At 39.9% G+C, this 26,253-nt stretch overlaps 1 protein-coding gene across 1 annotated transcript in view; it reads right to left on the minus strand.

The window, feature by feature from the left end:
- Positions 1–26,253, minus strand: part of FRMD6 (FERM domain containing 6) — a 241,979-nt gene that overhangs the window by 151,552 nt on the left and 64,174 nt on the right. The window contains exon 3 of the mRNA XM_086709760.1: positions 12,685–12,749. The gene's annotated coding sequence lies outside the window, so the exon portion shown is untranslated. The remainder of the gene's footprint in view (positions 1–12,684; positions 12,750–26,253) is intronic.

Genomic DNA, 26,253 nt, shown 5'->3' on the forward strand with positions numbered 1-26,253 from the left:
CAAATTTCCTATAAAGCAACCAAGCTTCCTTAAGAAGTGCTCTGGAAGGAGCCTGGGTGGCTCAGTTGGTTAAGTGTCCGACTTCAGCTCAGGTCATGATTTCACATTCCATGAGTTCCAGCCCCGCATCGGGCTCTGTGCTGACAGCTCAGAGTGTGGAGCCTGTTTCAGATTCTGTGTCTCCTTCTCTCTCTCTTTCTCTGCCCCTCTCCCACTTGAATTCTGTCTCTGTCTCTCTCAAAAATAAATAAACATGAAAAAAAATTAAAAAAAAGAAGTGCTCTGGAAGGAAAATTTCTCAGAGTTTTGTTACGTTTCTCATCACCAAGTCAAACCAAATGCCATTGCCAGGTTGAACAGGAAGACGGTTGTAACAGCAATATTCCACATTCCATTGAAGGTGAGATGACATATATATATATATATATATATATATAGTGTTTTTCAGACCAAGCATGATTCTTAAGGTACTTCCTATTTATAAATTGATCTCACAGGTGATCTAGACCAAGGTGTACTTAGCAGTGGTATGGGGCGGTGGGAAGGCTTGGAACATCTTAATGCCTTTGGAAGACATGTGAGGTCTAGAGCCATAGACTGGGCTGGTTACAAGGTGAAAATATAGCAAAACTTCAAAGTAATAAGTGTACTCATCACAGAGAAGATAAAGTCATCTAACGGCTGTAACTCATCAAGTGGGATGGTCAGTGGGCCAATATCTAAGCTGTCTTGGTGGACAAGGTTCTTGATTTCATCCTGGTCTCTCATGATTGATGACCTAACTCAAAAACAAAGAAAAACAATTCTTCTTTCTGCCCTATCCCCCAAAACCCCAAACATTAACTCTGATACCTCTTTCTTGAGAACATTAGAGAATATGACAAACCGTCAGAGAACAACAAACACTTCCACTTTGATCAGCAGAATAACATATTCACAAATACTTACTGAGCCCTATGTTGGGTGCTTGAACTAGACAAGTAAATAAGACACAGTTCCTGCTCGAAAGGAGCTCATAGTCTACTAAGATAAGGCTTTGTGTCTCAAATGGAACATGCATGGCCAGCTGAGGCTTCATATCCATAGTAGAGGATATTTTTTAAAGTCTTTCACCTGTGATGGTTCTCATAAGATAATCTGTTACTTTATGTCTTTGGGGATGAAATTATTTTCATACTACATATAGTTGTTTGGCTTAAGCCTCACACACTTAATGAAAAAAAAAATCATTTCCAGGCTAGAATGATATATACGTTTCTTTTGCTCAGCACAAGCACTGGGTAGACTCTTTGAATCTTAACAACACAGTAAAATGTGATGTCAAGAATTTGGTAAGTATCTAGAGAAAATCAACTGAACTTTAACTTTCCATTTTTATTGCCCCCTCACAAAATGGACCAGAAGAGATACAGACATATAAACTTACTGATTTACATTTTTCAAAATATTGTGTTTTTCTACAGTGTATTAGTTTTAAGTGTTTTGCATCGTTCCTTAACCCATACGGAAATGCACTGTACATGTTTCCAGAACATGAGAATTCCTCTAGATGGGGGGAAGAAAAGAGAATGTTTATAAAACTTCCTAGAGAAGACTCACTTTGTTTAATCCCCTCTAGACTGTGAGCAACCTGGGGTTGAGGAACACCTTCCTCATCTCTGTCACTTTGCATCTTCTTCAAGGCCTGGGTTATGGTAGGTGCTCCCAAAACATCTGTTGAATGAATGGATCGAAGAATATCTACATCTTGAAGAAGGAGGTAATAAGTAAAGAAAGATGGGGAGAGGCTGAGGAAGAGGGAAGAAGCATTTACACAATTTAGGAAGTATGGGAAGATGTGTGTACAAGGAACAGTGGCAAGTGACGCTGATAATTCGATTGGGAAGGGGTGGTGACAGAGGAGATTGCAGAGTCTCTCTGCAGCCACACTGGGAAAGACATCTTCTTTCTATTCTATTATGATCGGCAGGTTATCATTGTTTCATGTTTTCCTTTATTTAGTTTTTGAAGGACACACTAGCTCAAGCCCCATTAATACATTGTCATTTGGTCCCTATATTAATTTATGGGTATAAAGAAGCATGCCTTCTGGAGCCACCGTGTAAGGCTGAGCAGTCTGTGCACTGCACAATTCCTGGGAACTTGCAGTTCAATGTGTGGCAGCCCAGTGCTCCCTTAATCTCCCTGTATGTATAATGGAATACATTTACAAATTTATAAACATCCTGAGAAATACAACATGTTTGGAAGATACTTTTTTTTTTAACGTTTTATTTATTTTTGAGACAGAGAGAGACAGAGCATGAACGGGGGAGGGGCAGAGAGAGAGGGAGACACAGAATGGGAGGCAGGCTCCAGGCTCTGAGCCATCAGCCCAGAGCCCGACACGGGGCTCGAACCCACGGACTGCGAGATCGTGACCTGAGCTGAAGTGGGCTGCTTAACCGACTGAGCCACCCAGGCGCCCCTGGAAGATACTTTTAACGAACCTCTTTATCTGTTCCTTAAAGCAAACGATTCTTCTATTTTCCCCAGTTGTGAGAGCTATACCGTAAAAACAGATGTTTGTTTTTGTATGTGTGTTGCTTCCACATTCTAACTCTCAGTGATTAAGGGCTACCTGCTTGGAACTCTTCCATACTGGATGGAGTTCTGTTGTTGGAATGCATGGGTTCTAATCCTGGCTCCATCACTTAGTGTGTAATCTTGTGCAAGCTACTTAGTTTCTCTGTGCCTCAGTTTCCTTAGTTACAAAACAGGAGTAATAAGAGCTCCCACCATATAGGGCTGATGTAAGAAAGAATTGAAATAATCTATGTTAAGTGCTTAGCACAGTGATTGGAACATAGGGAGTTCTCATAGGTGTTAGCAATTATTATTATTGCCAGTACTGGACTACCAGGTTTGGCCTGCTAGGCAGAGCTCCTCCTGAGCCCCTAGAGCTGGGACTGCCCAGCTAGGGCCTTCCCCTTTCCAATGAGCAGGCAGGTATCAAATGTTCTTCCCAGGCTACTCATTCCATGAGAGTTAGCCAGACCGTCCCCAGCTGCAGGTTGATAGACCACACACACACACACACACACACACACACACACACACACACACACACTATAAGGACACATACTTCCTCTCTATTCTAAGAACTGCCAACAACAATGCTATAGAATCGAGATGTGGCTGCCATCCCCATATCTTTTTTTTCCAGATGAGCCCATTCAAACCTAATTGTTAGATCTGAGAGGAAACCCAAGAGACACAAAATGTTTCATGGCTAACAGCAACAGAATGATAGGTTTTGGCAAAGGATGACCACCAGAAAGGAGAGAGAAAACAGATTTTGTTGTTTTTGGTGGTGGTGAGCGTGTGCATGTGTCAGATGGTAAATAGAGTGGGGGATATGTAAGACCTGGAAAGTGACATGGAAATCGATGATCAAGTTGGTGTTGGGGGGAATCTAGGGTCAGACAGACAATTAGAGAGGGGAAAGTTCACTGGCAAGGTGAAGGTGAAGGTGAACCATAAGGACCAGGGGATCAGAACACTTACTCTCTCATTTAATCATTTACTTGTTCATTTGGAAAATTGTTACAGAGTAGTGACTACATGCTGAGATGTGTCAGATGCAGGAAATCAGTAGAGAACAAGTGTTCCTACCATCATGGAGCTTATAGTCTAATCTAGACAAAAAGCACATTCTCAGTGAGAGGTTGTATCCTAGAAGTAAGAGCAAAGCATTATGGAGGTTAGGGGTAGTGTGTGGCCTGTTGCAGTGCTTTGGAGAAAAGCACTGTTGTTCCTGGTGCTTTCCGGGAACAATAGTATGGCCGAGGTGCATCATGGGAGTGGAGCAAGATGAGGGCGGAAAAGTAAACAGGAGAAATACCAGAAAGAACTTCTTAGAATCAAAGGTTAAAGAGTTTGCTCTTGATTTTAGGGCGCTCTACTGTGTAAGACTTAAATATTACTCAGATCTCAAGGACTGGAATCTAGGGAGGGAAACCGAGTGGCCATTTTCTTAAAAATGACATAATATATGAATAAAAGCTCAGCTGAGAATATTTGTTGGACAGGCCTTCCTCCCTTATGTTGTCATGAGAGCTGAAGGACCATCCCTGCCTAGAGCGGAGCATTCTCCAAAGACGAGTGAACATCTTCCGCCCTTCCCAGCACCTCTCCCATTTTATAGCGAGCCTTGTGGCAGCCCTTATGTTTGCTGTGGGTGAGTTTCATAAAGCCATTAATAAGAAAAGGAAGCTTATCACTTATTACCTTCATGTAGCCATGTTCTAATTCCTGAGCCTGGCCTTCAAGAACATCCAACCTCTTCTTTTAATTTTTTTAATGTTTTAATTTTTTTTTGGAGGAGAGAGAGACAGAGCATGAGTGGGGGAAGAGCAGAGAGAGGGGGAGACACAGAATTCGAAGCAGGCTCCAGGCTCTGAGCTGTCAGCACAGAGCCTGCTGCAGGGCTCGAACTCACGAACTGTGAGATCATGACCTGAGCCGAAGTCGGACGCTTAACCGGCTGAGCCACCCAGGCATCCCTCATCCAACCCCTTCTACCTGTGCTCTTACAACTCCCCTGCACGAATCCTCTTTTCCAGTCAAATGAGTCTCAAACACTCCATGTACTTCCCTGCTTTGGTGCCTCTGACCCTGTCCTTTTAAGAGCTTAGCCCTTCTCACACTCAGTTTCCTCATATGTAAATTGGTGATAATAATACCTTTATTCAGCATGTTATATGGATCATGTGTCTCAAAGTACCTATCACAGTGCCTGGCATGAAAACACTGTTTGACACACGTGAGAAGCTGCCAATTTCAGGTTCTAGATCCTTGTCCGTATGTCACAAACTTCAATACTGAAATGTTTTCAGGCTTGGGTAGGAGATGGGCACTGGGAACTGGAGTAGACTGGAAAGGGCAGGCCTGTCAATAAGCATGCAAGGAAACAAACACAAAAACTAAAAACACAAAACATGAAAATAAAAACAACAAAAAACCATGTCTGGAACCTCATTTGGCTCAAGCCTACCATTTATTTTGCAAACCCTTTGACTTTTGCCTCCTTACTTTAGGTTATAAATATCCTTCCTTTTGTACTTCTCTTTCATCCACCCTACGTGCCACTTATTTTTCACTTCATATTCTTTGTAGCATTACTGATATTTCAGTGTACAATTTTGTGACTTTCAGAACCACAATGAGAATGAAGTCAAGCTACATATGTAAGGTGTCGAGTGCCTGGCACATACGTTTTAGCTTTATTGTTTTGAATAATAATAATCATGACCACAGAAATCTCTTAAATTCAGGGGCGCCTGGGTGGCTCAGTCGGTTAAGCGGCCGACTTCCGCTCAGGTCATGATCTCACAGTCCGTGAGTTCGAGTCCCGTGTTGGGCTCTGTGCTGACAGCTCAGAGCCTGGAGCCTGTTTCAGATTCTGTGTCTCCCTCTCTCTGACCCTCCCCCGTTCATGCTCTGTCTCTCTCTGTCTCAAAAATAAATAAAGGTTTAAAAAAAAAGTTAAAAAAAAAAAAAGAAATCTCTTAAATTCAGAGACCAGGTCTCTAAGACTTCCAAGAATCTCTTTCCTGCTTGTTGACTTGGTGAAGAATAATAATAACAATAATAATGACTACTAATTAAATGGTTGTCCACATGACAGGACCTGTTCTGAGTACTATGCATGCCTGAACTGATTTCTGCTCATGATAACCCTTGAGGTAGGCTCTGTTAGTATCATATAATATCATATGGTAGAAATAAGAAAACGGACGCATCAAAAGATACGTAACTAGCCAAGTTTTGCAGGTGGGAAGTGACAGAGTCGGGATTTGAACCAGTTGGGCTGGCCCCACAGCCCATGTACTAAACTACTGGACTGTATTCACTCTCTGACCAAGTTCTATTCATCCTTAAAGGCCCAGATCACATGCTACCTCCTCTCCAGCTTCCCATACAGAGTTGGCTGAGTTACTCCAACTTCTGTACTCCCCCTGCACTTTGAATATACCTCCCCTGTAGCAACGTTCACAGTGAATATTATTTATGTGTGTGTTTATCCGTATGTGAGTTTCTTAAGGAATAATCTGTAAATTACTCATTGTTACACACTTTGCAGAGGGCTTGGCACATAATTGATAAGTAAAAATATGTGTTGAAATTTAATGGAGCTAGTAGGACATCAGTAAAATTTGATGTCCATGATGGTGGTAGCTATGAGATCAAACATGGGTGAATGGAAATTTCAAATGAAAAGAAACAGTGCTAAGTTATTGGCTGTTTTGCCATGGTTTTTACAATATTGCCGCCGTTGTTTTTGTCCTTTTCTGGGTTGGAGTAGCTAAAATGACTCCTATCTAAGATGTCTCATTAACCGGAGGCCTCCTAGTCCCTTTTAGTTACATGTCTTTCCACCCCAACCCTTCTGAGGAATTATCAGTTCATGGCAGGTGTGACTGCCCTGTGAAAGCCACAGAAGAAATAAGCAATACTGAAATGTATGCCACTTAGCAACTATTAATATTTCACCAGAGGTTATATAAACAAGCTAAAAGAATGACTGAAGGTACCCCACCTCAATGTGAGCCAAGGACCCATATTTTATAACAATGCCTTCCGTAGTACTTTAAAATTTATAATCCTTTCCCTTCCATTACTTCATCTGATTCTTACCATAGCTCATTGGAATAGGCAGGAGAAGCTCAAGGAAAGAAAGACACTTGCCTCATGTTCATGGCCAGTGCAAGATGGAACCAGGACAAGGACCTGTTTTCCATACAACATGTACACAACAGGCCAAGCAAGATGGTCAAAGTAACTAATTCGATATTGGGACACTCCTGTCCCCAGCGTGCATAGATCTGTACTGTTATGGGCTCTGAAGACAGGGAAGATTTTGCAGATGGTGGAAAATGGAAACACTGAGAACTGGGCCAAGAGATAATATGCTGGGGTTCAAAGAAAAGATGGAGTTTGTTAGTTTAGGGGTGGAAGGACGTATTGGGTGATGTTTACTTATGGAGCGCAGAAACAAGGTCTGTCACAGGAGATAATATGTTGAATTTTATAGGATAAAGATTTTAAAAAGCAGTCTGCTTCAAAAGAAGAGATGAGATAGGCATGTGTAAACCTAGAAGACAGAGGAATTTTCAGTCGGTGTGAATGGACTTGGCAAACTACATTATGTTTAATGTTCCTATGTGTGCTTTTAAAGAATTCTTCCTCCTCTATGTCACTGCCCCTCCTACTAAAAGATACATCAGATTCTTTGTGCCTGTTCTCATCTCATTCCCCTGTTCCCACCTATACTGGGCTTACTGTCAGTCCCACAGGAATGTGGAGACATTCAGAAGCAGGAAATGATCAGAAGGGCTCCTTTGATGCTGGCACATACACTTGCCTTGTGCTTCCTCATGCTTTGTCCCTGTGGTTCCTGCAGACTCCATGCACCCTGGTGTCAGAGACTCTTCCTACAAATCGTCTTCCTGTGTCTTGGGTGTCAAGCCTGCCCTGATCTTTGAATTATTTTGACTCCCCTTTATCTCTCATATGCTGGCTGCTCCTCTCCCCACCGCTGACCACAGGGCTCAAGCTGGATTTGTTCTGGCTCATGGTCACACTTGATGGCCGGTGACTGCCTGGTGCTGACAGGCACCTGGTGCTCCAGTGCATATCTATTTTCTTAAAAAATGTGTGACCATAGCTGAAACTGGCTGAAATAGGGTGACATTTGCCTCATTTGGGAATATCTACTGATAGGTTCACATTTGCAAGGATACAGCTCATGTCCATGAGCTCTTGCTGGTTGAGACAGAGAGAGAAAGAGAGAGAGAGAAGAGAAGAGAAGAGAAGAGAAGAGAAGAGAAGGGAAGGGAAGGGAAGGGAAGGGAAGGGAAGGGAAGGGAAGGGAAGGGAAGGGAAGAGAAGAGAAGAGAAGAGAAGAGAAGAGAAGAGAAGAGAAGAGAAGAGAAGAGAAGAGAAGAGAAGAGAAGAGAAGAGAAGAGAAGAGGAGAGGAGAGGAGAGAAGAGGTTGAGTTCCAGACATCTGCAAATGAAAAATAAGGCAGAGACATAGCAAATTCCAAAGTGCAGCTGAAGGCACTGCAGTTTGGGCAGCTGAATCCCATTAAAAAATCATGTGAAAGCTCTATTCCTGCCATTGTGATGAAGAGGGAAAGCAAATGTCTGAGGGTTTCACAAAGAAAACAATTTGTAACTAGAAGACTTAAAGTTCTGTAAAATCTCATGAAAATGGAAACAGTTTGATGGGTACCCAGGAAGTCCATGAAGTATAGCCAGTACAGGGAGGTCACAGAAAGGTAATTCCACTCCCCTCAGCCAGGGAGCATCTATGGGAGAAGTCAAAGCCAGGTGGGCCCCTTCAGCTGACGTAAGACCAAAGACCTGACACACAAGGAGCGCAGACAAAGCTGTCTTTATAATCATAGCCTGTCTTTTACACAATCATTTCATGTCAGTAGAAAATCGACCTGAATTCTTTTCCTCCAAATTTTTATTTTAGATCATCTCTGGATCTTAAAATTAAAATTTAAGCCATATTTTAAAATTACATTAAGTAATAAATCTTAAGATGAAAATTTAAGCCATTCTCAGCTATAAACTAGAATTAATGGAAGTGTTCCTGGCAGCCATTTTGAGTAACTGGTGGGCATCATCTCTCTAGACACAGAAGAGTTATTTTTATAGGCTTCACAGTGTGTTGGAAAAAATCCACATTGGTCTTATATAAAAGCAATGGGTTTATATTTTATTTTAGGATTACAAAATCCATATAGATCTTAAAAAATACACACTTTTTTCCTAGGGTAGTTTTAAAGGTTTGGTGAATATTTATATTCTGCTTTTGCACATATACTGCCCTATATGCTTGGAATTCTTTGCGCCAATAAACTCCAGGGCACGTCCAGAAAAGGGAACTAGAAAGGCCAAGTGTAAGGGAGAATTATCACACCTTTCAGTCCAAAAAGATGAAGGCTGGAGGCAGAGAGGACTGATGCTTACTAAACCATAAAGAATAGGGTAGGGAGAGAACACCAAGGACTGTCCTCAAAATGAATCAAAGGTAGGTTTTGCATATATAAAAGAAAGCATGAAGCCACACAGTGGCTATTCATTCTATGGAAACCATTATCTAAAGAGATGTTTCAAGTAGAAAATAAAAAATAGGCTGGAGGATGATGAATTTAACAAGAGCTAAGCTAATGATTACGGGATTCCGGGAATGCCTCCTAGAAAGCAAACTTAGCTCCACACCACTCCCCCCTCCTCCCACCCCCCATCCCCGCAAAGTATTCCTAGTTGTTAATTTACAGTAAAGCTACTTCATGAGAAAGACAACCAGGCCTGTGGTCTGAACTATAAGTGGAGATTCTTCTGTTCTTTTTGAGAATGACAGCTTTGGCATGTGGTCATCTGCCCTCAACCCTTGCCTCTTGTAAGGTAAAGTGGTCCACACTCCTGAATTTAATAACTTGGGTATAAAAAAGAGAAGACACGGGGACTTTCTTCATTACCATGATCTGAATACAGAAGACCAGCATGAGACTGGTTCAGCAGTAGCATCATGGGAAGTCAGTATGCCCCCAGAATTTCATTAATACACTTTATGTCTAATGTACAATTCCATTCCATGGCTCACCTGAGATCTGGCTCTTCACAATATTTACTTTCTTGTAAAGTACTTAAGAAGAATAGCAGATTGATGTAGGAGGAGAGAATACCTATATCACTTCCAGAAATCTCCTTTTCATCATCCCTCCCACCTCCCTTCTCCCTTGTCTCATACAGGCAGAAAGGATGATAAAAGGCACAGCAGGGTATTGGCATGAAATAATCCCCAGGGTGGGAGAGGGTGGGGAGGTGGTCCCTTCAGAATCCCAACACCCTGGGTCACCTCATTGGCATGCTTTCCTTCTAGTGAGTGACTAGTTATGAGCCCCAGCAAGGGCATGTGAAAGCCCCAATTGAGAACACAGTAGGATTTAAGTAACCCATAAACCTGTTGTATACTCACTCCCTAGTCCGTCTTGGGCAGAAGCCTATCCATAGAACTAATCTTTCTCAGAAATAAAAGAGGGAAACCTCACTTATAATTCCCAACTGCATCATTAATAAAAATAAGAGCCAATGTCTAGGTAGATCTCCTTCCATTAGATTATTTTATTATGGAGGAGTGCTGGTTATGGAAAAATCATATAAAATAACTTAAGAATCATGAGAAAAACGAGTCCTCTATCTTCCCCCAAAAATGTACTATTAAATTTCAAATAGATCTGTAAGCCTTTGACTCTTCAACTGTGTATTAAAATGGAACAAAAGGACTCCTTTGAGGAGACAGAATTAAGCTTAGTTGATGGAAAGTAAAAACTCTTTGAAATTAAAGAGTTCCCTTTAAGGCCTTGGGGTTCTGAATTAAACTACATTCTCTTCTTGACCACCTTAGACATTTGTTTTTAATAAGTCTTTACAAAGTAAACAATTTAAAAAAGGACCTCAACTGTGTTTCTGACCAGCAAAATAAGTACAGATTCCAGATGTTTCTCATTTTTCTATGTCACTAATTCAAAGTCAGAAATCTCTTCTTTATTGGACATTTATTTAATCCTAATGTTTTATATACCTCTGTTCCAAGAATCTCCTTTCCTATCTCTGCATCCCTTCTCTCACCAAAGTCATCAATTTGTTAGATTTATTAGTCATAAATCTATTTATATCAGTATCTATATAAGATATTAGGGAAATTTCCTTCTCCCGAAATCTTTAAAAATTGGATACATGTTGTGTTTTGTAAGTTGAATAGAGGTTAGGGAGGTAAATCACCTTTCAGAGTTCTCTTTATGCCTTCTGACTTCTGATGCCTGCACTTGGGTCATCCCGTTGGCCTTTTGGATTTTGCTCTAAAGGGCTGATAGGTATTAGAGGAACTAATTGCAGACACTACTCTGTGCTCTCCTAGCCCTACAGGTCGGCCATGGATGATGGATTCCTACACTCTATCATGTATTTAATTCTACCTGGCCCCATGCTGGAGTTCCAGCAATGGCCAAGGAATTAAGAGAGCAGAGAGCTGAAAACAGTAAATCTCCATGGAAAATATAATGTAGTAGTGGTTGGAATCATGCAAGGGAGATACACTTGATCTCTCCCCTTTGTGCTTGTTTTTAATGGTATGAAGTCTAAGGTGACATTTTTGAATGTATAATTCTATTAATAATTTTTTAATCATAGCTAATATTTATTTAGCCAGGCACTGTGCTAAGTGCATCTAGATTATTTTCATTATTTCTTACAACAATACTAACAAGTAGATTCTTTCATTGTCTCCAGTTTACAAACGAGGAAACAGTCTTAGAGACTCCAATACCTACTTGCCCATGAAATATGCATGCTACAGAGAAGAAATCATGTAGATCTCTGCAAGGGAGGGATATCTTGAACAAAGGCATTTTGGGGGCAGCATTTAGCAATCACTTCAGAATGACAGCATAATTCATAGATTAGCAGACATTCATAGGTATGCACAGGATTACACCAAATTACATTAAGGCTGGTGGTGAAATGGCTGCTGGGAAGCTATCAAGACTGGCTTCCAGAATTAGAGATAACAAATACTGTTCAGACCTCAAACATATCCTAAACACTACAAGAGAACATGAGCTCCTTTTGGACCACACAATCCTTGCAGATGACTTCAGAGGTGAAACTTCAACACTTGCAGCCCAAATAAAAATATTAACTTGTAGGGGCGCCTGGGTGGCGCAGTCGGTTAAGCGTCCGACTTCAGCCAGGTCACGATCTCGCGGTCCGGGAGTTCGAGCCCCGCGTCGGGCTCTGGGCTGATGGCTCGGAGCCTGGAGCCTGTTTCCGATTCTGTGTCTCCCTCTCTCTCTGCCCCTCCCCCGTTCATGCTCTGTCTCTCTCTGTCCCAAAAATAAATAAAAAATGTAAAAAAAAAAAAAAAAATATTAACTTGTAAAGAGAATGTCCTACAGATATTAGGCATAAAAGGCAACCGTCTTAGAAAGTGGGCACCCTTTTCTAGATGTGTCTTATGTGACTACAGAGGTTTTCCTTCTAAAGCCTAAAAAAGGGATTTAAAAAAAGTTAATTAGTCGACAACTTCTACTGCATAGCTAATTTTGATGGAGTCCCATATTAGATAGCAATTAAGTTGTCATAAAGACAGTAATTACAGGTTTTAATGTAGTATGATTTTGTGACGCAAACTTGAGCTTGCTAAATGAGTAATGGATGAACTTGCAGGAAGGAGGAAAATACAATGGAGAAAAGAAAGGAAGAAGAGACATCAAATCCATCAAATCCCCATCAATCCAGAGGAGATATTTTCTGTTCCTTTGGTCCATAAAGCCCATCTAAAGCAGAGATTCTCAGACTTGTGTGTGCATCAGAAACACCTGGCAAGTTTGTTAAAGCACAAGGAAGGGCCCAAGAGTTTGCATTGCTAACAAGTTTCCAGGTGGCACTGATGCTGTTGGTGTGGGGACCAAACTGCCAGATCCACTAAAATAACTAGAGATCCTGCTGGACTTTTCCTAGTTCATATTCTAGACGTTTGTCCAGAGCTGACACATCTTTGGATTTTCTAAACTTGGGTTCCTTCACAACAAGCTTTTCAGGTTCACATTTAGTACTCCTTACCTGATGAAATTTGGTAGTTTCCAACCAGAAGAAGCCTCATGAGAAATAAAAAATGGATGTAAAGCCTGTTGAGAGAAATATAAGAGGCAATTAAGAAAGGAAATCCAAATTACTCTGTCATTGTAATTAATAGTAACTTTTGGATAAACACCATTATCCCGAAGATATATTCATTGTATTTTCCGCATTTGCTTTTTGTTAGCAACTTAAACAAATTTACAGATGAAGATGTAATTGGATCGACACAGTGACAACTAAAAAAAGACGTTTCATTATTTAGAAAATTCTATTGAATAGAAGGTGATAATTATATCAGAGATACAACTAAATTTTCTAAACAATGTTAACGTTTATTTTGACCCAAGTATTGTTTGCCTAAGTCAAGGCATTATTTTTAGTAACCAAAGCATTCTTTTTTTTTTTTTTTGCATTCCAAAATCTACTTCCTAATGTAATGAGTCCTGTTTACTTGGTAATGTTTTTCTTTTTTTTTTTTTTAACTACTGAATAATATGCAGAAAATGATGAGAACTGCGAAGTATCTGAAAGGCACATAGGTCGTTTTGTGAAAATAAGGAGTATGGAGAGAGAAAACATTTTCAGTAAAAGTGCTCTGTGAGTATCTTTTCAGTATTTCCCAGTAAGGAAGAAAATACTATGCTTTTCTTTGGTCAGACAGTCAATTCACATCAGAACTGGTCTGTTCACTTTTGCCTTTGGATTCCCCATCACATCAAGCTCAGCGGACTTAGGGATCCACAGGGGTATTGTTTCCACACTTCTCAACGTGCAAGTGGTACTGGCCAATTCAAACCAAACACTAGGCCCCCTCCCAGACACGTTTGTGGTTGCCCTGACACACATGCCTAGCTGTTCTGACTCTGAAGCCTGCTTCTGTTAGTGTAGAGATAACTTTAATGTCCAGCATACTGCAAAACTTGCTTGTGATGAGAGCCATCGCTTGGCCACCCATCGGGACAAAGATAGCGGTTGGTCATTTCTGGAGTTTCAGTGCTTGCTCCATTTCTCCTCCCAATGCATTCATTTCTGGATTAAGGTTGACTGCAGCTCATGATTCTGCTGCTTCAAATCGTTCTAAAATAGCCCAAGAAGTTCTGACTTGTGAATGTGAAACATGAGTTCGGCCTTCTCTAAGTGAGCCTACCATTCTCTTACTGCCTAAACCAATGGCAGGTTTCCTGCAGACAAGAGTTGGCTCAGAAAACTTTTTGAAGTCAGGACTTACACAGGACCACATCACCTCCATTGGATAATATACATTCTACAATATTTTTATTCTAGAAAAGGCATGATGAACTCATAACTATTCTACTAACTGCTTTCTTCTTAAAAATTTATAGCAAGCCAGTGCTTCTCAGCTCAGCAGGGCACAGTGCCCACAGACTTGGATTTGTTCGCTTGCCTAGGCTAGAAATTCAGGAACGTCAAGATACTCAACTCATTTCTAGTATAACTATGTATTTGTGTGTCAGCAAAGGCTATCCTCTTTTTCCTTTACTGAAAAAAAAAAAAACAACTGCAAATGTTTATTGAACTTTGAGGCTGGCATAAAAGAACTATTAGATTATGGTTTTTGTCCTGGAATTATTTATAATGAAGTCTTAATATAAGATCTGCACATGTGAAATAATTACAAACAAGGAGAAAGAGGACAGAGTTTATTTAGCATGGACTGTTTAGTACAGACCATACAGATATATGATGTCAGAGAGTTGGGGACAACTTTAGGAAGTTGATTTAAGTGATTTAAGTTGATTTAGAAGTGATTAAAGTAGATTAAAGGATACATAAGATTTGTATAAAAAGATAAGTGGTCTTTCTCTGTGTTTTATTCAGAAAACGAATGCGTGCATTTATACTATTTAATCTCACTCACTAAATATCTTTATAGGGTGTCCAGAAACCTCAAAATGGTCACCAGTGGGCCAAAGAGCTTTTTACTTGACCATCACTTGCCATGTTTTCAAAGAAATTTGAACTAGTTACCAACGTTAACAAGTTGAACGATTTTACATTAAAATGTATAGATTTAGATTTTCTCTTGACAATTGGACAGTTTATCAAAACCTGGGATATATTTCTGCCTGGTAACAATGAATTACAGCTGAGTAAAACCCACCCCCATTGGACAGGGCACTGACTTTCTGCTCTCCACTGCCCAAACAAATCCCCCTAACTTCTCTCACCTAACATGCTGTGCTCATGTAGATCCCCTATCTGGCCTCTGTGGGCATTTGAGCTTATGACCCTGCTGTACGTTAATAGGGCCTCCCACACAGAGAGCTGTGATATATGCTCCACTTCAATCAATTCGGTCACAATCAGTGATCCTGTCCTCTCAGCCTCACTTTAGAATGTTCAAGCAACTTACACACAGAAGGACACTGTATAAAATTGTTCTCAATCCACAGAGGAAAATATCATGGACAACATACACAAAGAGTCGAACTTTGGATTCTGTAAGTACGCTGGTGATCATGATTCAAAATGTATGTTCTCTAGTGGAGGTTACCAGGCTATGTTCACATATGAAGGATGGATGCTCCGTTAGCTCCTTCAGGTCACTTACTATAGGAAGATCCATGCAAAGCGTATGTTATGCATGAAAATTTGGAGTGAGATAGTAGATAAGTTGAGGTTGATTATTCTCTTCCAGAAAATTTACCTATTTCACAAAGATTTTTATTTAAACAGAGTTGTTCCTATGTATTTGAGATATAGTCAGATCTACCTATAATATAGCCCTGTGTGTCCCAAAGTAAGGCACATCTGTATGAATATTTACTGTGGGCAACCAATTCCTTCTGGTATGCTCTGAGGAAATGTACAGAGCACCCAATGGTCAGGCAATGCAAGCAACATGTGTTAGATCTAGAATGAGTTCCATACTTGTATTGGAACAGTCATTCATTTATTCACCTGGTCATCCCAAATGTGTTTACTTCTTTAGCCCAGCCCCGTGGGCTTTCTCTTGGCTCTTCTATTAACTAGCTCTGTGAACTTGTCGAAATCCATTAACCTGTCTCGGTTTTGGTTCCTCAGATGAGAAAGGCATATTAAATGATCTCTGAGGTCCCTAAAGATAAAACATGCCAAGTTTTCAGAAGAAGGTGCCTAGGGTAAAGGGAGGCAATCTGTTCTGACTTAGGAATCAGGCTGCAATCCTTTGCACATAGACATCGCTGCCTAGCCTGCCAGTGTGCAGGCCAGGTGTGGTCTCATACCCAGCTTGTGCCCACCAGTAAGCCCACACTGGTGTTTCATATCCAGCTTCCTTTCTGTTTGGCCCTATAGTCTAATGGTAGATTCCCTGGGATTTCTGGTTCTGATATATACTTTATCACTGATGCTCATGTTCCCCTAGGAAGTCTTTTCCCTTTTTAGCTCAGTCTCATCTTGTTGACTTAGAGGATGAGATTTCATCCTCCTTCTTTGAGGCTACCTGGGAAGAGAAGAGGGGCCAACTTGTAATACCTCTTAAGATGGAAAAGTTACAGAAAACATTACATTAAATATTTGAATTGCCTACAGTTTTAAGAAAAAAGGAAAGGAAATTCTGTGCTTTTTCTTATTTTTTATTCTTTTCGAATCTCACCTTTTCTTAGCAAAGATAGAGATTCTCCTATAAAATAGGTGTTGGGGCAAGAGAGCACGAAAGGAAAGGGTCCCTTTAGGGACCAGGCATCTGGGGGGGGGGGGCAGGAGTGGCTGATTCTAACTGTATCAGCCGATTATTTAGAGTAGAAGTCTGCCCCTGAAAGACCCTGGGGAGTTGTTGTCACTGCTACCCTCTTGCCCAGTGGATATTTTTTTATACTTTTATTTTTTTTAAGCAATAGATACTTATTGCAGAATAATTATATCTTCAAAATATAAACAAATCCTCTAAGCCACCCCAAGAGTTATACAGTTAACATTTTGATGTCTATACTTCCAACAAATATAAACATGTATATTATGTAGAGTTTTTAAAAAATGGGATAATATACGGGCTCCTGGATGACTCAGTCAGTTAAGTGTCTGGTTCTTGATTTCAACTCAGGTCATGAAAATGGTGCATGAGATCGAGCCCCATGTCAGGCTCTGTGCTGACAGCGTAGAGCCTGCTTGGGATTCTTTCACTCCTTCGCTCTCTGCCCCTACCCTGCTCACACTCTCTCTCTCTCCATCTCAAAATAAATTTTTAAACATGGGATAATATATTCATATACATATATATGTATGAGCATACGTATACATATTACATACGTATATACCATATGCATACTGTATATGTATTTATATCATATACATTGACTATACACACATTATTTTGTAAACTTCTTACTTCACTTGATATGTTATAAAATTTTTTCTATTCCTGTAAATATGGAATTTCAAATAATTTGTAGTGAATGTATCATTCTCCATTGTGTTGGCGTATTACAATTTATGTAATCAGTCCTCTATAACTGAGCATTTAGACCTTTCTTCCCCCCATTACTAGTGTAATGCAGTTGGTGGAAAAAGTCTTTTTTTTCTTTTTTTTTTTTTAGAGAGAGGGCAAGAGCATGAGCAGGGGAGGGGGCAGAGGGAGAGGGAAAATGAGACAGAAAGAGAGAGAGACAGAGAGAGAGAGAGAGAGAGAGAGAGAGAATCTCAAGCAGGCTCCACAGTCAGAGCGAAGCCTGATGGGGCTCGATCCCATGACCCTGGGATCATAACCTGAGCTGAAATCAAGACTCTGACACAAGCAACTGAACCACCCAGGTGCCCCATGGAGAAGATTCTTTTAAAGCCTCTGGAAGAATTCCCAAGGCAGAAGAGGCAAAAATGGATTGTCCTCCTTGATAAAAAAGCAGGCATTCTGATGTTCTAGGGACAGGAGAAAAGAAGGGGTGCTGGGCAGAATCTGAGTTTCTGAGGTCCTGAGACCAGGCACGAATCTATATGTTAGAGAAAATAGGTTTCTAAGAAATTCCCAAAGACTTTTAAATCCAGGGCAATCTGTTATCTAATATTGACCGTCTATTGTGCCAGGCTGTGATGAAACTTTCTCCTGTGACCAACTGCTTTTTCTGGGAGACTTTGGGAGGGAAATTAAAATAAGTAACAGGCTGTGTTACTCATTTGAGTTGGCAAAGGGCAGAAAGACACAAAGCTGTAGGATAAACTCTATAAGTGTAATTAAGAACCTCATGCCATTCAGGAAATAGGATAAGAGGTGCACAGAGGAAATGTTACTACTCTGAGAAGCCTTGGAGGTGGCGAACACTGAGCTCCTCCAGCAGGAAGAGGACTTGAGTCATTTTCTTGCAATACTAAAGTTAGAATGACTCCATGAACACAGAGTGTTTGGATATGCCTAGGCAGCTAACACAACACTGAAATGAAAATCCTTACATGTTTATTGACTAAATTCCAATTTGTGAGTTTTGAATTTCCAGATTAGAAATAAAACTCATGGGCGCCTGGGTGGCTCAGTCAGGTGAGTGTCCAACTTTGACTCAGGTCATGATCTCGCAGTTTGTGACTTTGAGTCCTGCACCAGGGGTGCTGTGTCAGCGTGGAGCCTGGTTCAGTTTCTCTGTTCCCCTCTCTCTCTTCCCCTCCCCTGCTTGTGCTTTCCTTCTCAAAAATAAATAAATATTGGCAAAAAGAAGTAAAACTCATCTACTTTTCTATATCTTTCTCCCTCCTATTCTTTCCCTCAGCCATTTTCTCTTTGTTTTTTTCCTTTCTTTTCTCTTAATTAAAATAAAATACCTTTTCATTAGGTGATCCATTCATACTGTACAAGATTCAAAAGCGAGAAAAGGATAAAGGAGGATAGGCTAAATCATGACTATGTAAGCCTACCTTGCTCTTCATTGGAGTCAATGAATGCTATCTGGTTGTATATTCTTCCAGATGTTCTAAGCATACACAGCATGTATGAATAACAGCCACTCCCTTTCTGTTTCCACAAATAGCTGTGTACTCCACAAAGAGTTTGTGGCTTGCTCTTCTCATTTAAAGGCCACTTTCTTTTTTTTAAGTTTATTTATTTTTGAGACCGCGAGAGACAGAGCATGAATGGGGGAGGGGCAGAGAGAGAGGGAGACACAGAATCGGAAGCAGGCTCCAGGCTCTGAGCCATCAGCCCAGAGCCCGACGCGGGGCGGGAACTCATGGACCGCGAGATCATGACCTGAGCTGAAGTTGGACGCTTAACCGACTGAGCCATCCAGGCACCCCTTGCTCTTCTCATATAACATACTTCACCAACGGTTCCACATTCATACACATAGAGCTGCTCAATGACTGTATTTGTAATCCAGTCCAAATGAACATAAATAATTTATTTTGCCTTTCCTTTTTCAGATGAGAATTAAGGTTGCTTGCTTTTTTTCCCCAACAAAAAATTCTTCTGTAGTCTTGGACATACGGTTTTTTCATTATGTATGAGAATATCTATCTGATAAAATCCTAGGAATGGAATTGATGAGTCACGGTGTCTGTATATTTAAACTATTGATAAGTATGGTTAATTATCCTCCAAAGAGGTTGTATCAATTTGCACACCTACTACAAATGTATGAGAATATCTCTTTCCTTACACCTTAATCTAAATAATGTTACTGATTTTTAAATCTTTGCTCATCTGATAACTGAAAATTAGTGTGCCATTTTAATTTGCATTTTCCTATTATAAGTGAAAGATAACATTTTTAAAAGACCTTTAGTTCCTATTTATTTGTTCATTTTTACATTGTATTATTTGGTTCTTTCTTTTTGGCTCATAGGAGTTCTCTACATATTATAGAAATTAGTTCTTTTACTATATAAATTATAGCAGATATTTCACCTGCTTTGACTTTTAACATTGTATATGTGTATTTCAATGGAATAGAAAATCTTATTTTTTGAGTAGTTGAATTTACTCTTTCTTTTATGCCTTCTTTTTGTTGTTTGGGTTTTTTTGGGGGGGGGTCATTATTTTTACCCTTCAAGAATTAAAAAAAACCTCCATTCATATTTTCCTCCAGGACATTTATGGTTGCCTGGTTATACTTCAATCTTTGGCTCCATCTGGAATGTATTTTGGTATATTCCTCTTCTTCTCCTTACAGTTCCCTTCTCCTCTTTTAGGTTTAGGCAAGTTGCCAAGGAGATTTAATGGCCTGGGTGCAGTCCTTCCCTCTCTGGCCCACTTCCTCACTGAGAGACCCAAGGAAAGAATTAGCTGCTCCAAGTTTTGGTTGAAAGGCGATGTGGGGCATGGAGACTGGAGGAAATGGAGACTAGGGATGGGACGGTCACAGGAGTCTCTATACACTTCTTCTGAGAAGAGTTCAACAGCTTCCAGTTTAAAGTTTGAGAATAAAATTTCTCGATTCCCAGATGTATTCTTTAAGCTTTACTGCTTAAACCATTTTCTCTATGAATTTCTCCACAGAGGACAGAAAGTGTGGAAATGAGATGGGATTAAAGAGAAAACAGCTTGAGGGGCACATGGGTGGCTCAGTTGGTTAAGTGTCCAACTCCTGATTTCGTGTCAGGTCATGATCTCGCGGTCTGTGGGTTCAAGCTCTGCATCGCGCTCTGTGCTGAAAGCGCGGAGCCTGCTTAGGATTCTCTTTCTCCCTCACTCTCTGCCCCTCCCCACTCACTCCTCTATCTCTTTCTCTCTCAAAAATAAATATTTTTTAAAAGAAAATAGTTTGGATATAAATAAGAACTTACTGATAGAGAAACCTACAACAGGTTGGAAAGCCATGTGTCTTGAAAGATAGAGTTGAAAACTTGTCCTGGAATAGGAGCCCTTAAAACCCTTTATTTTATGGTTTTATCAGCTTTCCCATCAGGAAACAGACAATTTTAACACACAGGTATCATGTACATTAATATCTATAAGCCTAACACCATTAAGAAAAGAAGTTGCAGAAATATAAAGTAGCATTATCACAGCTATGTTTTTGATAGGTTTTGTAGCATGTTTTAGAGTAAGAGTATTTTCTGTCCAGCTTGAAAGTTGAAGAAATTCAGGAGAGGGTGGATAGATGAGCCATTGGTCTTAGTACCACCTTATATTGATCTTGGCCAAGTTACTCAAATCTCAGAGAAGAGACTTGATGATGAAGTCAATTAGGCAAATATTAGAGAGTATCCAGACCAAGAACCAGTGGCTAGCCTAAAGGATTTTAACCTTTTGTATTGTGACCCTCAGAAAGACATAAGTTTTCCATTTTGGTCCAGAATAACACTACACACGAGACTGAAATTAAAGTTACATGAAATGGTATTAACCTTTACTTCATGCATTCTGGTATTTTCTATTTCATTCCATTCCATTCCATTCCATTCCATTCCATTCCATTCCATTCCATTCCATTCCATTCCATCCTGTTTCTTTTAAAAATTGTAGGTCAAAACACACTAAATGGATTTATCAACCATTTGACCTTCAGTTTGAAGAAAGCCAGGCTAACGGAAAATGAACATTCACCTAACCTGACATAGATTTAGAACTAATTGTCATATATTAAAAGCTTCCCTTGGAAGTCATATAAATAAAGCTTGTAAGTAACTGTACCATATATAGATGTCATATATTTTCAGCTCCATTTGAAAAGAACACAATGTGTTTTGGAGCACATCATCTGTAGAATCCAGATAATTATTTAGAATAAATTAAAACTCATAACCTAGGTAAAATATAAAATCCACACATGATTGCCTCACAGCAATAGCTGTCATAACTTAGGAATAAGTGATTTTCTGACCAACTGGAACTTTAAATAAATTCAACCAATTAGAACTCATGCTTCCATCATTTGATGATCACGTATAGTTGCCTATTCATATCAGTGACCACAACTCAGGCACTAGTCCTTAGCAAGAAGGGTTGTTTCTTTCAGAGTATTTAAAACCAACTCCCCCCCCCAATCCCTTTCAGCAGGTAGCCTACCATCCATTCTTAAACAGCTCAACTATAGCTGCCCCTCAATGGTTTACAGTGGTAATTGGCAGGTTTACACTAAGCAACTTCCAATGGAGAGGTCATATCAGTCTCTGGTCATATCAGTCTCTGGTCATCAGTCTCCAGTCATATCAGTCTGGGAGAAATACAGAATTTGACCATTTAATTTCCATTGTTCAGAAAGTTGCCAGACTTGTCCTGCCTGGCAGTGGTGTCAAGAACTTTCAACTTCCTTGGCTCCACCTCCTCTCTGCATGTGCAGAGCAGAGCAAAGGGAGGAGGCCCCATAGCAGTGTCATCCGAGGAGCCAAACAGAGGTTTGGGTGTGGAGTGAACAATTGCTTTTGAATTCTAAAACCTTTTCCACAGAAGTTTTCACTCATGACTTACTGACTTGACAAATCGGAAGTTAAGCGACAGGAACAGGTCTGCAACTATTCCTTTGCAAGATAATTTCCCCGGGTTTTTTATTCTCTACAAATACGTTCATAGGGGACATGCACACATATTTTTCCTATATTTTTAGAGACTATCATACACGCTAATAAACTTGTTCCTATAAGTGACATGGTACCTGATTTGAGCAAGTACAAACTCCTACACATAAGTGAAGTCACTCTGTAACTAGTAGGTGAGCTCCTTATTTAAACATATGCTTTCCCTTATGCTTGGAAGAAGGATGTTGCCCTGAGGCCTTTCAAAAAGGGCTCTTGACCCCTCTTTCTAAGGCTGTTGTTCTACTCTTCAGAGGAAGGTTGTTAATTATATCCTTTAAACCATCTATTATTCTGACCTACCTCAGTCCATAATCTCTTCTGTCAAAGTTGTCCTTGGTTGGCTCTCTCTGGAACCACAGAGCTCTATGCTCAAAATGGAGGCCTTTTAATCTCCTTGGGTCCCCACTTGTTGCTCCATCTTACCTCCTCTCTTCTCAAGGGGGCAACTTTTTTTTCATCTCATCATTTAAAAGTCATAAGAAAGAGGGGAGCCTGGATGGCTCAGTCAGTTGAGCATCCAGCTTCAGCTCAGGTCATGATCTCACGGTTCGTGCGTTCGAGCCCTGCATTGGGCTCTGTGCTGACAGCTCAGAGCCTGGAGCCTGATTCATATTCTGTGTATCCTTCTCTTTCTGCCCCTCCCCCACTCACTCTCTGCCTCTCTCTCTCACAAATAAACATTAAAAAATTTTTTTTTAAGCCATAAGAGATTTTTGTCTAAAACAAGGTTATGCAATTTCCTTTCCAGATTCATTATTATAGAGAGGAAACTGAGGATCTGAGACAAACTGAAATCATGTAGTGCCTCAAAGATCAAAGACACCAACATGAATGCATTTTCTCTCACTCTAATGAGTAGACTACCCTTTAGGAATTAAAATGCTTATAAGTCATGACAAATATGAGTACAGTGCAGGGAGAGACTCAATAAAATGGAATGTGGCCAAAGGAGGATTGAAGAGAAATTAGGGCTTTTCTGTGGGGTGTTAAGTGATGTTGAGTAAGTCTAGTATAAATAATCAATATAGCTATAATAAATGCAATCAATATATAGCTGCACTTCCAAGAAATTTTCCATAACAAAAAGTTTAAGCACTGGTTATAAAACAATTATTTTCAAGAGGCAAAGGCAGTGAGAACCTAGAAGTTTTACAACTTGCAATTCTAAGTTATTTACCTTGTAGGAATTCTGAAAATCTGTTTTCAAAAATCTGTTTTGAAAATATTTTTTCAAAAATCTTTAAATGTACAGTTATAAAACCTTAATATTTGTGAAGAAACCTGGACTTTCCAAGCTCAGTTATATCAAGCATTTCCAATAGCCATTAGTATTGTCATATACTGATCTCATATACTTTCCTCATATACTGTCATATGCTGTCCTCATATACTTTATCTTCATCTTTCTTACTACTTATCATTACTGAGATACACATGTAATCAAAATTGCAACCACTATAGTCTTTTTTCTTTCTATTGTGGCTCTAGCTCTTGATAGGTATGATTTATATGGATGATGCTACTTTGAAACATATTTAAAGCATGTATAAAATTTTTTTGACACATTGAGAGGTGGGATTTTCTACTCCTTCCCTTGAGTTTGGGATGTAAGCAATATTCTATTCTATGGAAATGAGACTGTATAAGGCTAGGTCAGCAAAGGCCATGCAGCCTCCTCCTGGTTCTCTTGGGATATTCACTCTTTACACTCAAGTATGAAGTCTGGCTATCCTGAGACTGTCATGCTGAGAGGGTCTACTTTTTGGCACTTTGGCTAATTGCCCTATGAGCGCCCAGCCTGAAATCATCAGCAACCACTAGACATGTCAGAAAGAAGCCTCAGAATCAATCATTTCAGCCCCTAATCATCAAGTCACCCCCAGCCCTTGGGTCTCCCTTGCTGAGGGCCTTGACCTTATGTAAAGAGATAAGCTATCCTTACTGTGTCCTGTCTGAATTCTTGACCCAGAGAATCTAAGGGCATCACAAACCATGGTTTTATGCCACTAAGTTTTGGGGTAGTCTGTTATGCAGCAATAATACCTAGAACATTCCCTAATCACTATGATACAAATTGTATTTAATTAATCTACCATGTTTAATTCAATTCAGGTTATAAAATTTTATGCTGGAGGAAAGCTTTTACTGATTCAAATCTTCTTGGTAATATGTTTTCCCAGCCCATTATGATTTGTCATTGCACAAAAATTCTACTTGGGTAAGAGGATGGGTAGAGGGAGGGAGAAAGAGAGGGAAGAGAGAAGATGACTTGGATGTTCTTTTATAAGAAGTAAAATGAGCAGCTTTATCTAGGCTAACACTTTAGGGGTCTCATACAATCACCATGCACAATTGACTTGCACTCTTAGTTATTCAGAACAGTTTTGGCACCAGGATTTTAATAAATTATGACTCCAGAGTGCTTATACCTGGGCCAACTTGAAGATCCCAGGGTGCCATGTGGCCTGAACAATGCTCCTGCCCTCCTTCACTAGCTGATGAATGGCATCACGTATGACTCCTGATGAGATCTAGCTCTAATCTCCTAATCTACTTCCATTAGTCCCCAGATCTAGGCAATTTCTGGTTAATATTTACATTCTGATTAAGAAAGTAAGATATTCATTTTTAGATCATGGAACCCATGGACCTGGGGATGGGGCAGGATAGAGATATGGAGGTGAGTGATGGATATTTACTTTGCAGTGCTCTACGCCTCTCAAATTGTCATTTTTCAACTCATCTTGAAATTGAAGAAGCAATTTGTGCTAGACTTGGGCCCTGGAAGACTTATAAAATAAGCCAAAGTGAGAATCTTTGATTTGGGCCAAATTCTACAGACTAAGAAAATAAAGTGAATTGGCAATGCTGGAAATAACAGTTTTATAAAATGATTTAACACCAGGATCTTTCTACGAAATCAAATTTCCTAGGAAAGATGAACTAATATATTATTAATTTTTTCCCAATTGGGATAAGGTTACAAATGAATCTATAGTGATTTCTTCCTTTTTCTTTTGACTGAATTATGATACTAAAAAGCCCAATTAAAATAGCCTGAAAGGATCATCATTCAGAAGATTTTGATGTTCATTTTCACTGAATAAAGTTGGCATATCCATTAACATGGAAACCTCCTCTCCAAGGAAGAGAGTGCTCTTGAATTCAAGATTATTTTTCTGGAACTCATCAGATCAATGCTAGGTTGGGGTCGTTAAAAAACCACCTAAGCCTATCATCAAATGCAACCTAATCTTTCCCTACAAATCTATGGATGTTTACCTACAGCTGTTACTTAAATGCATGATTCACAGCTTCCGACTCAGTTTCTACAAAGGATACTTGTTTCCCTCTACTCTAAGCACTGGTAGTTTATAACACATTCCTAATTTTGGGCCACAACAGGCTCTAGTACAAAGAAGGTTCCTTCCACTGTTGAAGGGATTTTCAAATTGAATTGTTTGCTTTTACTTAATTTCATATTCTAGCACTTAATGATTAAACATACCTTTTCTGTAATAGGCTTAGGGTTAGAGGCCACAAGAGGAAGACTAGACTGATAGTCTAGGAAATTAATGTTGTCATTCATATAAAGGAATCACAGTTGCAGTAATTTCTTTCCCCTATAGTCACACATGGTTAGCTATATGAATTTGCCTGAGTCACCCCTGGAAGGCAGCTGGTACAAATGGCTCTTCCAGAAGGACTTCATTTGAAAAGAGTTACCTAGATTCAGAGGGCAAATATTCTGTGCTCAGAATTTAGCTCAGTTTTACCCCAAAATTGTGACCCTTCCAATTGAAATGGCAAACTGCTAAACCATAGTCTTCTGATGGTGGGGAGAGGGGCTTAAGAATATGGTCTTCATAGATGTGAACAATTCAAGATTAATTTCATTCAGCAAACTCTGTTTTTAAAGTACAAACATCAGGTTACTTTCTCCCTAATACAAAGATGATGGACTGGAAGCTTTTATCAAGGAAGGACCAAGAGTAATTTTGGAGTTTGGAGAAATCCATAGAAGGACAAGTCAGAGAAGTATATGGAAAGGACCCCATTGGGTTGACTCTGGATGCCTAAAGAAAAGAGGGATCAGTGCAAAGGAGTGGG

The sequence above is a fragment of the Puma concolor genome, chromosome B3 (genome assembly GCF_028749965.1).
Source record: "Puma concolor isolate L17-30 chromosome B3, mPumCon1.1.hap2, whole genome shotgun sequence".
Taxonomy (NCBI): domain Eukaryota; kingdom Metazoa; phylum Chordata; class Mammalia; order Carnivora; family Felidae; genus Puma; species Puma concolor.